At 36.9% G+C, this 14456-nt stretch overlaps 1 protein-coding gene across 1 annotated transcript in view; it reads right to left on the minus strand.

Annotated features, from left to right (window-relative positions):
• The window catches only part of LOC149213886 (alpha/beta-Hydrolases superfamily protein), a 183372-nt gene that overhangs the window by 49340 nt on the left and 119576 nt on the right, over nucleotides 1-14456 (minus strand). The window lies entirely within an intron of this gene.

The following is a 14456-nucleotide window of genomic DNA, read 5'->3' on the forward strand; positions in this document are numbered from 1 at the left end:
AATCATAAAGCATAAATGATACATTATAATTTATTACACTTAAACATTAAGATTTAATTTACATCACATTTACTCATGAATGATCACATAATGAAAATAAAAATATCGGAATATCCAAAAGCAACCTTTATTAGATATCCAAATCTCAAAATCAACCTTTATTTATATTAATATATGAGGCTGCAAGTACAATAAAGACTATAAGGCTGCAAGAGAGAGATCCAAATCAGGATTTTCTGCATCCACATCCCATTCTTTAGAAGGACCACTTTTGTATTGGGAGTCTCCTCCTACATAGTCAAACGACCTTAGTGCTCTTGATTAAATACACGTTTCATACCCTAGTACCCTACATGATTTTGATTATTGGGAGTTTCCCCTGCATAGAGGGCTTGGTTCTCTTGATTAAATAGAAGTTCCATACCCTAGTACATGAAAATCCAATGGAAACATTGCAACCCCCTCAATCCTGAAATCCTGAAAAACAAATAAGTCTGCTGAATCTTGAGTGAGATCTAAAATTCTACTTTCTCCATATGAAATCCAATGAGGGCGAAACCACTCTCAAACATCCTGAGTCATTTCATGGTAATGTTAAAAATTTAAGTAAAAGGATGAAAATGAAAAATAAAGGAGAATATCACTTTTACTTTAAGAATTTAACATTACCATGAACTGCATGTCAACACTAGGGCAAAAATTCACTTTTATAACTTTAGACACACATCTAGAAAAATTAAAAAACAAATTTGAAAAAAACAAAAAATTAAAAAAAAAACACAATTCAATTGGGAAACGCGGGCTGTACGGCCTGGAAACGTGTTTCCGGCCGTACGGCCACGTTTCCGTTTCGGGAAACGTGACCGTATGGCCGGAAACGCGTTTCCAGGCCGTACGGTACGCGGAAACGCGTTTCGTTTCGTTTCCCAGGAGGAAACGACCCCTAGGGCCACGTTTCCTGCAACTTAGGTCCCCACCTATGGTCCATGATTAGGTAAGCTCATCTTCTCGATTTCTCTAATGACTTATTGTACTGGAAGCCTACAGGACGCATTGGATCTTATGCAGGATTGCAGATGGTTTCCATTTGGGGTTTGGTCTCCCTATACGAGGTCTTAATCCTCTAGAGGGCTACATTGGCACATATAGGGTGAGCGTTTAGAGCCATGGGCCTCCACAACAATAGATTGCACTTCATGGATCCCCACAATTATTCAAAGATTGCTCGTGGTTCACTTATCGGTCGAGGAAGATGCACCTGATCCATCATGCTTTGGAAAAATATTTTTGAATTGTTTTGATAAAGTTATAGGTATCCCACAAGATTGGATTAAGAGGGAGCCCTCAGCATTTTTCAAAGATAAGTATCTTATTCCTTGTATTATCCTTTTATATTTGGTTTCCTTCTCTTATCTAGATGAGTTTGTACTAGATGCTAATAACATTTCTTTTCATATTTTTTTCTTAGGAAAGGCTTGCCAAATACTCAAGGGCTATGGGGAAGACCTCACAAAGACAAAGCATGATAGTAGTTCAATTGGAATTGATGTCCTGTAAGGTTTGTCTAGAAAACGAGTCAATGGTATGTCTTAGACCATAAGCTTTGTTTTCTTCGTGATAAAGGTATATTAATTCATTCTAATAAATTTGCCTTACATTACTAACAAGTGTTGTGTCTAGGACGTTTGAATCATAAAGATTCTTATTTGGGTTGATCATTAGATTAAATCTACCCTCATTAAAACATCATGTTTGTGGAACCCTAAAAGGTTCTCTATAAAACCCTAACCTAAGGGTATGTAAATGTGAAAAACCCTAGTCTACTTAGGGTTACTAATGAAACCTAGAAATTCTATTCTTTTGATGTTTGGGGTTTTGATGGTAATGTCATGTTTGGAGTTTTAGTATTGTTAACCTTAAATGGTAATGACTATGTATAAACTTCCTAGAACTTGAGGCTTTGGTAAATTATGTTTATGAGAAAAACCCTTATAACATCTAGAGTAAGCTCCTAGGAATGAAATCCTAGGTGTATGTTTGGTCATCTGATCAAAACCCTAGCCTCTTCAAGATTGTTATATATTGATATTTGTGTCTTGGGTTTCCCTGATATATGTTGTTGTGATATGCTTATGCACAATTAGGAAATCCTAGATATGTATATGTGCTAACTTAATTTTTTATGTTTACAGTGTGTAAATTCTAGGGTTTGTAACTAAGCCCTAGTAGAAGTTTGATATTCTAGGATATAATGATATTGTTTAGCCTTGATGATGAATCTAGGGTTTACAACAAACCCTAGTAGGAGTTGATCATATTGTTGAAACCTTAGATTGTATTATGCTTGGTTTTGATTGTTGATATCTAGGGCTTAGTGTCTCAAAGATGGAATCAAGATTTGCATTAAAAACCTAGTAGAAGTCTAACATATAAATTCTGAAAGTTGTTAGATGCATTGTAGCACTACACTTGTTTGACTTGCTTCTAGGGTTTGCTCTATAGAAGAGTATGTCATATCTCTGAAAGAAATATTGAAACCCTAGATATAATGAGACGAATATCTTGACTAAGTTACTGGTGTGATCTAGGGTTTGTAACAAAAACCCAAGCAAGAAGTTGAAGTATAGAAGTATGTGTTTGATGTCTTATGCTTCCATATAGTCAATTTCATGATTCTATATATGTGATTGGTTGTACTTGCTCCCTAAGTTGTGCAGTTACATAATCTTCAAGATGTTGAAGATATTCGTAAGAAGGTTGACTTAATTGGCAAGCATGATGAAGGAAGTTATATGAATGATGATAATCAAGATGACTTTGATAAGAAGGATTGAAGCCATGAAAGATTCTTCGATGCCATAGAAAGTAGTTGATCTCCATAAGTTAAGAGGGAGTCTGGATAAAGGAAAGAGTATATCTCCCAAGTTGAGAGGGAGGGCATATTATAGTCATGATGGATACCTTGAAGAAGAAATTGGAGAATGCATATTGAGGTGTTGTTGAAAGAAGGAAAGCAGGATCTAGATGCAGAATACGTCGTTGCGTGTGAGGTAGGGAAGGAAGTTGTATGGTTAAGAAATCTTCTGCAAAGATTTGTTTGGAAAACCTCTAAGTCCTACTGTGATTAATTGAGTCAATCAAAGCAACATCAAGATGTCTGAAGACCCCGAAGGTTTGTGTTTACTTATGTATATTTGAAAGGTTGTTACTGATTGGGGTTGTGTTTGTACAGGTAAATCTCTCGGAGTTTTGGAAGCATGTTTTGCATGCTTGATGTTACCAATCTGTTTGATCGGGAGAGATTTGTTACCAATTTGAATAATCGGGAGTGTTGAGACATTGTGTATGCCTGGGAAGACATCTGGTCGGCCTGTGTGTCGTGTCTAGTTCCCGAAGTACGAAGGGTGGTGTTGGTCATAGAGCTTTGACCTTGCATTATGCACCTAGTTCCCTGTGTTGATTGTTAGCAAGTAAGCCTAATGGTACCTAAAATGGTTGAAAGCTTTAGTCCATCTTAGTCCCACTCGGATAGATTGCCCTAGTCAGGAATCTAGTCTGTGGCACCGTGTGCGCCTAAACTCTTCGTGATTCATGTGTTTTAAGATCTTTCATGCACTTGTATATATATGTGTAATTATGAATACCTCCCTAGTTAAGAGGGAGTGTTGAGGAATGTAACTAGGTTCGGTCTTCATAATTGTATTTGAGTCATAATGAAATGTACTTATCAAAAGAAAGAAAAGAACTTTATTATTATTATTATTATTATTATTATGACTTATTAAAGCATGGGTTTCATGCTTGGTTCACCAAGTTATAAGTCAAAGTCCCCATTGAGGACTTCCAGGTTTTGTCTCGAGTCATTAGAGTCATTGTCCATTTTATGAGACCCTTTTTATCATGTAAAAAGAATTTTTATTGAGTCAAATAAGTCATTTGTCACCTCCACACCAAGTAGGCCCTCAATAGATCAAGTCGGCATACATCAAGGAAATTCGACCCACAAAACAGGCTATAAATAAGGGCAGTTTGATTCATTTGGAGGATCACCATCACAAGTTCGATATTCAAGAAAGAGAAGCAGAAGAATACAAAATTGCAGGAGAAGTAGAAGGAGATTTACTGGAGAAGAAAATCGAAGTTTCTAGGTCATCTCTCTTACACGTGTGAATTTACTGGGCTACTAATGGAAGGTTGAAGTGTTGCATCAAGGTCGAGTTTCTGCTGCTGCATCAAGGTTGAGTTATTGTTGTTGCATCAAGGTCGAAATTTCTGTTGTCTCTAGGTCGAAATGTTGTTGCTACTTTTAGGTCAAAGCACTGTTGCTACTTCTAGATCGAAGTACTACTACATCAAGGTCAAATATTTGTTGCTGCATCTAGGTCGAAGTTGTTGCTGGAAGGTTATCATCTGCAGAAGAAAGGATGGGCTGACTTGGTGACTGGAGGAAGTCTGAGTCTAGGTCAAGGAGTCTTGGATCATCTCATGAAACTATTGAAAGAAGAGTTGTTGACTTGGTGTCTTTGATCTTCGTGTTATGGTTTTTGTAATTGCTTGATGAACTAACATAAAAGAAGAACACAAGAAAGTTAACAAGAACATAAGAATATCACAAGTAATTATTAACATAGAGAAAATATTTTCCCTTTCTGATTTTCCAACACCCAGATTCATACAATGCAAGTCCAATAATATTCAGCCTTTCATTAAATATATGACAGAGTTGCAACTTGGAAAATAACACAGTGGAACCTGGTATAATTGGCAAATTTCAATGGTGATTTTTCTTTTGATGCACAAGGATCAATTCGACCTTCTAGAGAATTAGTCTTTCCCCCCAATTGATAAGTTGCTACAGCACATCTTTCCCATTAACCATTCGTCCTAGGCTATGAGAGGAATGAACTCGACCTCACTGATAAATCTCTGATCTGAACTTAACTGGGAATGCGTGACAATTGGCTCTTCTCCTTGGTGAAATGCAACCTGCTCAAGAATGACAAATTTGGTCTTTGGCACATGAAACTCAATCAGCAATAAATGGAGAATTCGGCCCCCTTCTTGGCATCGGGCCATCGGCAACCTCTGAAAATGCTCCACGAACTCTGAGCAATTTTGTCCACTAAAACTACTCGACCTCTAGAAAATTATAGTGCTGGAAGTTTACAAGATTTGGCCTCCTTTGGTATTGGCAAACCCTGGTTACAAACAATGAAAAGATTGACCTCCTCCTTGGCACTAAAAATCCTGAAAGTGATTCCTATGATCTAGAAGTTGTGATGCAAAGAAGAAATCCAATTCGGCCACTAGAGAATTGATGAGTTTAGTACCAGAATAAGAAACAATTCGGCCTCAACCTTGGCATAACAAATTACTAAAATTTCTCCTACAACTCGACCTCCAATTCTGAGTGTAAATTGTTCTAACATTTTTTGACACCTTTAAAATGTTACAAAAATTTTCTAAGTTCTCCATTTTATTCAATGGGGAAAACTCTCAGGTGTATGCAAACAAGATGAAGATCTACTCTCCCCTGACAAAATGGTTCTTGTACACCTTTCTGACCCATATTTGGTGATAGCATGATTTTAAATTTTATTGGGCCAAGCCCAATCTCCAAGTTCACGATTTATTATATATGTCATTGAACACCACTATTCACCAACCAACCAAGTTGAAAGTCCACCAAGCATCACAAGTTACAATCCAGCGCTCTATACCACATGACAAGCCAAGTAAGGAGCCCACAAGGGGCGTAGTGCTCAACACGTCGACATGAGTTGGGACTGTTGCTGTATATAAACACCACGGAACTCCTTTCTCCTGTCAAATGTGGGATATATCCCATAACCTGAAAACAAAAAATGCACATGGAGTAGTCGGATGTAATAACACCAAGTTCAACACATGACGTGCCAAGCCAAGTGAGGAGCATAAAGAGCACACAACATGTCAAAGAAAGTGAAATGTGTTAGTTTATATAACAAGACAAAAATGTTTATCATTGTGATATCTTTGCTTGACCCGACCCCAACAAGTTGCGATCCCCCTTGTCCAGCTAACATATGGCTCGATGAAGCGGCAAACATCTCACCTGTTCACACTAACAAAATCAAGAAGTCCAAGAACCTCGTGTCTGCCATTAAAACCTCTGAACCTACTACTATCGAGGGTTAGTCCCGAGAAAATCTACCCACTTCAAGCTCCAACTCCTGAGCAAGAGGAGATCAAGGGGATTGATTCTTTCCGCTCGACTCATGCTCGAAAGCAAATTCGAAGCCCTCATCTTCTGCTACATCATGAAAGTACAACCTTTTGCCATTTTCTTTTACCAACTTCAGAGTTGTTGAAATAATTTCTAAGTCTGAGACGTTAGAAATCCCTACTGCATTATCTGGTTTAATTTCTCCTACTTGTTCATTCCATTAACAAGATATTTATAAATATAAATACTGAAATAAACACAAATGTAGCCTTAACTCATATATAGATCAGCAACTGAAATATTGAGACAAACACACAAGGGACACCGTTATTTTTGGACAATCGTCCCCGGAAAAACCCAATGCAGCAAAATCAGTGCAGCAGTTTTGAGGGTTTTATTATTATGCAGATTCTTGAGTACAACTAGGGTGCCAAAAATGGTTCACCCAACAGGGATTGTTACATGGCAATAATACCTCTTCTCAGAGACAGATATTCAGCCTCTCAACTCTAGTCTGCCCCACTAAATCCTTTCAGTGCTTCCTCTTGGCCCTACATCAGCCCTGCTAGCTTCAGCTCAGCTCCTAAAGCCTCTGCGTCAGCCTTCAGACCCTCTGCGTCAGCTCTCTAGCCCTTTGCGTCACCCACGCAGGCCCCTCAGCCTCTGCGCAGTCCCCAGCTGCCTCTACGTCAGCCTCTTCAATCACTGCGTTGACCCTCTGGCACTATCCCTGCCTCTCTGCTATGTACTCACTGCCCCTCGCTGCAACAGATCACTTGTTCGAATTTTCTCAGCAAGCCCCGCTCCAGAAAATCGAACTGACTGATCAATCTTGGTGTATCTCCAATTGACCCTCAAGCCTCCTCTTATACTTTTCCTGTTGAGTCTTCAACGGCTGAGATTAAGTCTCTAATCAACGGCTAAGATTAGATTTGGCTTGATCCATGCTATTTAGAACATTATCACCTAGTTTTATATTAATACCCATTAATATTTTAATTTTCCTAAGTTTAGACTTAGGAACCCCATTAAAAATATTAATTATTTTAATATCTCTTCAACAAGGTGGAATTTCCTCAAACCATTTCAGGGTCTTGGAGACCTTATGTGCCTTAGCCTCTCCACCAATTTTCATGGCTAGAGCACATCCGATACTACACAAATCAACAATAGTAGCAAATAGCACGCACAGCTGCAGCATCACGTGTTTCACAAGTCATCAAATCTATATGGCCCAACTACCAAGTTAAATTATTTGGTTCATTTGAGAGAGGGCTTTATTTACCTTCCAGTGACATTGATGTGGTGATCTTAAATTTTGATGTTGAAATTCCTGAAAATCGTTTGCAAGCTCTTGCTAAAACTTTATCTCAAAGGTCCATTGGACATGTTGACCTTTGGAGTGGCACCTGATGATTATATGAAGACTCCATGCTGAAGGATGTACCAAAGGACACTTGTACCATCAAATATAATCAGTGAATAGAATTTTTAAACTCTAGTTCTATTTCTCATCATCTTTCTTGTACCCAGATTCCACACCCTGCGGGAAATTGTAATAAGTGATACTAGTAATGATGAGTTTTGAGTCTGTAACACGCTTAGGATGTTGGAACTCGATCAGCAAACGAGTACACTTGGAGTGTTTTTTTATCTGGTTAATTATCCTTTCTTTTTTTAAAGGCATATAATTTTCTAGGTTTTTTCACTCACTTTTTACCCCAAAGTCGAAGTGGCGATTTCAAGATTGAGCCCCTAACACATCTTAGTGTCTAGAGTCGATGTATATTACCATACTAGATCACACAAAAAGTTCCGTGGAATTCGGTTAGGTCTAGGTAGTCATTTTTTAATCTTTTAGATTTTCCGCACTACGAAAATTGCAACAAAAACTGTATTTGTAATGTAATAAGTGATTTTTAGAGAAGTTGTATGTGGTATGAGTAATAAAATTTGCACCTATCACCCTCAACTTTCTACTATGACACACTTTGAGGGGTTAAAAATGTGTTTTGAACCCTCAAAACCTACTTTCCCTAAGTTTAATGGGAACTCTGGCAATTAATTAAGCCTGAAATTAAATAAATAGAGAAAAATAAATATCCACACATGTTAAATGTTGTGGAAATGAGGTGGAAAATTATGGAGGAGTTAAAGTGAAGTCCCAAGGTGATGTGGACTCCGAAAATCAAGGAAAGGACGTGCTCAAATAAAATCAGATTTCTAGCATTAAATGAGAAAGTTGCTTACATGGAAATTCAAATTTGTGAAGTTAATGCACATTTGGGAGGATTTTGGAGAATATTTGGTGGAGATTTTTGTGGGAAATTGTCCCCACATGAGTTACTACCCATCCACACTTGTATTTCATCATAAAATTCGAAAAAGGCACATAATGGAAGAAGAAAATGATGTCCACTTGCTAGAAATCGATTTTTACACTTGGCATTGGAGCTCCATTCAACAAAATCGAATTTCTCTTTGGGATTGTCACATCGTGCCATTTGTTTAATCACTTCTACATTGGGATTTTCTCCCAATTCTCTATATAATGAAGCTATGGGCTCTCATATTGTATCATGTTATGAGCTATTGGGCTTGAGGAGACTCTGTCTGTTTGTACTTGCATATTTTTTATATAATCAAGACTTTGGGGATACATGGCTTATGTTCTCTTGGCGTAATGAGGTGACTTATTTTCATGCTAATGCTTTTATGTTCATTTTCTTTGCATATTGAATGAATATTAGATTGTATTTTGCCATTTTATTTGGATTGGTGTGTGCAAGCTATCTTGCACACCCATTGATTTAGAGTTATATTCTAAGAATAGGTTTTCCAACTCATTTTAGGAGAAATGTTTGGTTATCATGTTTATTATATTGCTCTAATCCATGTATGAACTAATATCTCTTTCAAGTGTGTAGGAAATATTTTTGTTTTGTGTGCAGGAATCCATCCAGAAGTAGGGGAAATCTTCACGAAATCAACCAACTCCTGGAGCCATAGCGATCCAAGACTTTGTCATTGTCCACTCCAAAGTATTTCATCCAACGAAGCAAGAGGGAGTTTTTTTCACTCTATAGTTACTTGATCATCATTTAAATACTTCTTTTATTTTAGCTTTTCAAAGTCATATTTGTTTTTCAAGAGTCATCATCAAAACTAGGCAAATATGGGGGTTTACTCCCAATACTTGAGCTAGTATTTTTGTACATTAAATTTGTATTCTAGCTCATTTGTTTTCATTAACTCTTGACTTTCATTTTACAGCCCATGAGCTTCAAGCATTGGACAACAAAGAGCTTTGAGGATAGACATTCAGAAACAACTTCCTTGTGTGCATGCAAGATCCCCTCACCCATTTCAAGGAGCGTTTTTTTAAGGGAAACCGTGAGCACTAAAGGGAAGCCGTAAGCATTTCAGGGGAAGGAGCAAGTTCACTTAGGCCGTGGGTCTTATTGAGCCTTGCAACTATCTTTTGAAGGGCCTTTTGAGCCTTGTAGCTTCTTGTTGTATATTTTTGAGAGAGAGTCTAACCTTGTTAAGTTTCTGCACTTTGTAAAGATCTCTTTCATATTGTGGACAGCCCTTTAGAGGCATTTTAACCCACTCAATCACTAATAAAATAAAATTTATGTTTTGAAGGAGCTTGAGATTTTTCCCATGGCATCTCCCTTCCTCATTTGAGAGAATTCCTATTGTTTGACTAATTTCTTGCTTCTAGTTTTCTTAACTTCTAAACACTTAATTTCATGCTTAAGGATTTACTCATTCCAATCCACATACAATTTATCATAATTTCAAATCTATTACATGCATAAGCTTCAACTTGTAGATTTTGAGTAAATTTTATCTTATGTGCAAACATTTAACATTGTGGCAAGTTTTGATTATTCCTTCAAGTACATGTTTCACTTTTTTATTATACACATTGGTAACTTTTGAAGCAATTCCATTGGAACAATCATAGCTTTAAAACAATCTACTTCATTTGCTTATTTTCCATGCAAGTACATATGAGTTCATTTACATGCTAAATTTTCAAAGTCTTACAAGTTATCTCAATTTCCATTTATGAAGCATTTGCATGTAAGTATATTTTAATTGGGGAATTAACACAATCTGCACTCTCATCTAGGCATTTTAGTATAGGAAGGCTTCCAAGCTAGGCTTCTAAAGCCTCACTAAAATTAACCTCCAAGCATAAGCTTGGTTGATAGAAAGTATAGGGAAAAAGGCTTTCTTGGAAAGTTCTTCCATTTGGTACGAAGTAAGGTAAAAGTGTTATGACCCTGCTGTTATGAAGGTGGCTTGTCCCTTTGTAAGAACGAAAGCACACGCTCGCTCGTAAGAGTGAGGGGGCAGGTATCGCTAATGACACCTCTGTGCCCTCGCCCTCTCTTTCTTACAGTCACCCCAATTTTTACCCTTTGGTAAGAGCTCAAGAGGAGAACTTTTCGATTAGATTAAGCATTTTAGATTAAAAATAACCAAGACTAATTGCATTCAAATCTAGTGTAAGTGCATATCATGCTAATACATCTTATGGTTTTAGTTGCAATTGTTCATTCTACTTGTCATTGTTGAATATTTTATGTTGGCAAGCATTGTTTCATTTTATTTTATTTTGCAAATAGAACACTACTTGTTTTTCCTTTTGCAAGATATCTCTATATGCTTTGATTTAGACATTGATTATATTTTGAAAGCATTTTATATCTTGTATTGATTATCTTGCTAACATCTTTGTTTCATTTTCAGGATTGTTTTGCTTTCATTGTTGGAAGCATTCTACTTTTGTTTTGAGAAAATGTATCTTTCATTAATGTTGAGCAATTTTATGGTTTTATCATGTTAATGATTTTCATTACTCATATCATATTGCTCATAATTCATAGAAGTAATCCACTTTCACTTTAACACCTCTCCTAGAACCTCACATTTTTTTAGCTTAGTTTCCCATTTAGGGACCACCCCCCATAGCTAACCTAGGAGATAGCTTAAACGGAGAGAGAAGGGATTTAGTGTGACAGCCCCTTCTCTTAGATCCTTGCCACCAACCACATCTTATGGGTTGAAGGCTTTTCTCACTGACTTATAGGTAGGTGTAGGTGGCAGGAGTAACAGGACATAAAATATAGGCAATTTCTAATGGTCAACGTTGGCATTCAAAGAATCAACGGCTAATATGAATTGCGGACCCCTCAAGCTTTTCAACATTTAATGGGGTCCACGATTGTTGGTTTCTTCAAAACCATTTTTATTGACGTGTCAATTCCAGGTCGATTGCGCAACCCCTTCTATAAAACCAATTACCATCATGTTCCCCGCGCAAACAGCCTATGGTTTTGTGTTTTTGTATTATAAACCAAAGGTGATTAAACAAGGAAAAAATTTCAATCTGGTCGGAAACAAAATAGATACTTTGTTTAATATCAAGGGTTTTGAAGGGTTTCAAAGGCATCCACATAGAACAACAGGGACAGAGAAAGTGTGCGCTGACAGTAGCTTGTTAAAAAAAAACCAAATGTTTATTTCCTTGACATTATGTGCTTGACCTACTTCAAATCTTTTTATTTCAAAAGAGCATAAAGCAGCATTATCCTTAAGAAGGGACTATTGTTGAAAATGCACCACAGAATCAAACTTACACATAGCAGTGCATTCAATCTACTTGTATTAAGATTGTGTGGTCCGACAATTTAAGGAAGCATTTAGTTCGTTTCAAGCTACAGAGGTCCTAGAGGTCCAAATTCTGAGATGTTTACATCCCAACATGAAGCATCTCATTTTTATTGGTGATTGCATACAACTCAGGCCATTTGTGGCAATGCCAAGCTTCTATTAGATAAGAGTTTGTTACAGAGAGACATCGTCCAACATCTAGAAGAAAATGGCAGTTTGGGAAATAGAATTAGATGTGCGAATTATTGGTCAGAGGAGCCAACATTTGAGAAAGTGAAGGACCTCATATTACAACTTAGAAAATAGTTGAGCCTACCAAGCAGAGAGCACAGGATACTGGTGCAAACCTCTCAGTGATTGATAGAAGAGATAATTTTATTAATACTTAAATAATTGAATGATGATTACAATTGTGGGAGGCCTTGGCTTAAATACTGCCTTGGGTGCCTCTTGGTGAATGGGCATGATCTTTGATCATGCCCTTTGCCTAATTAATTACTAATTACAAACTTGTTTAATTTTTATATAACATTGCCTTCCTCTTGAAAAGATGTTTTGTCCTCAAAGCATACGTAACAACGGGTGTTGTTGATGAAACACTTTTGTCTCCCAAGAAGCTTCTTCTTCTAGTAAGTCCTTCCACTTGATCAGGTATTCTTTGATTACTTGTGATCGCAGCTTTTTTTCCCTGATGGAGATAATACCTTCTGGTTCTAGAATGACCCTTCCTTCGTCATCTAAAGTCGGAAGTGTTGTTTGTGTTGATTGATGTTCGCCAAGTACCTTTTTAAGGCAGGATACATGGGAAACATTGTGAACATGACTTTTATTAGGAAGGCTTAAACTGTATGCTACTTGGTTGATCTTTTTGTTGATCTGGTATGGTCCATAAAACCTTGGTGCCAATTTGTTTTTTCCCTTTTGTTTTAAGGACAACTGCTTGTAAGGCTGAAGTTTAACAAATACCCATTCTCCAACTTCAAATTCTCTCTCTATTATGTTTTTTTCAGCTTGCTGCTTCATACGATTTCTTGCATTATTTAGATTTTCTTTTAGAGTTTGGATGACTTTTTGGGTTTCTTCTAATTGGTCTTTAACAGTTGGAAGTTTCGTCTCAATGATAGCAAAGTCCTTCCATTTTGAAGGTTCATAACCATACAACGCTTGAAATGGAGTCATTTTCATTGACGTCTGGTACGTAGAATTGTACCACCATTCAGTGAGATGTAACCACTAAGCCACTTATTTTATTTGTTTGTGGCATAACGTAGGTAGGTTTCTAAACATTTATTGACAACCTCTTCGCCATTTGTTTGAGGATGGTAGGCTGAACTCGTATTGAGGTAGGTTCCTATAAGTTTGAAAATTTCCCTCCAAAAATCACCCTTGAATTTGGCATCTCTATCGCTCACAATGACCTTGGGAAATCCATGTAATTTGTAAACATTTTTGCAAAATATCTCAACGATTTGTTTTGTCGAGTCTGATTTCCTCATTCCAATAAAGTGAGCATACTTGGTGAGTCTATCGACTACTACAAGAATTTTATCCTTACCATCAGACGCAGGTAAACCTTCAATAAAGTCCATTGATATCTCCTCCCATTTCTGATTTGGGATATTTAAAGGATGAAGTAGTCCAGGTATCATAATATTTTCATTTTTATTCCTCTGGCATTTATCGCATTCTGCTACATATTTTTGAATATCACTATTCATTCCCTTCCAAAAGAATTATTGGCGTTCATTATAGTAGGTTTTAAAGAATCGTACATGTCCAACTCACACTGAATCATGCGACTCTTTGAGAAACTTGGCTTTAAATTTGGAATTTGAACTCAGATAAATTCTTCCCTTGTACCATAGAATATCGTTTTTCCATTCAAATTTTGAATTCTGAGGAAGGTTATTGATTATAGCACTTGTTTCTAGATCTTTTGCATATTCACTTCAAATCTCATTAAGCCATTCGGGAACAACAACTGAAACTGCAAGTAATGATGGTTCTTCGTCTTTCCTAGACAGAGCATCAGCTACTACGTTATCTTTCCCTTTCCTATGTAATATATCCATGTCGAAGGTAACAATTTTTTCGATCCATTTTTGTTGTTCTGTAGATAGCGTTTTCTGTTGGAGGAGTTGTTGAAGACTATTATGATCTATTCATATTAAAAACTTACTTCCCAAAAGATATTGTCTCCATTTGGCTAATGTATGCATAATAGCAAGCATTTCCTTGTTGTATGTGGATATGGGATGTTCTTGCTTATTGAGCTTCCTACTTTCAAACGTGATTGAGTGACCATGCTGCATTAGTACTACTCCTATGCCAAAACCTGAAGCATCACACTCAATTACAAATGGTTTTGAGAAGTTTGGAGTTGCCAATACAGGGGCATTAGACATAACTTCCTTCAAGTCTTCAAAACACTTTTTTGCTTCATCATTCCATCGAAATGAGTTCTTTAGAAGGCTCGTTAGAGGTGCGGTTATATGGGCATATTTTTTAAAAAATCTTTGATAATACCCAATCAATCCTAAGAATCCTCTTAGCTTGGAGATAT

This window comes from Pinus tabuliformis, chromosome 1_1, assembly GCF_031772625.1.
Source record: "Pinus tabuliformis cultivar Carrire ecotype Pingquan chromosome 1_1, CPIR1, whole genome shotgun sequence".
Classification (NCBI taxonomy): Eukaryota; Viridiplantae; Streptophyta; class Pinopsida; order Pinales; family Pinaceae; genus Pinus; species Pinus tabuliformis.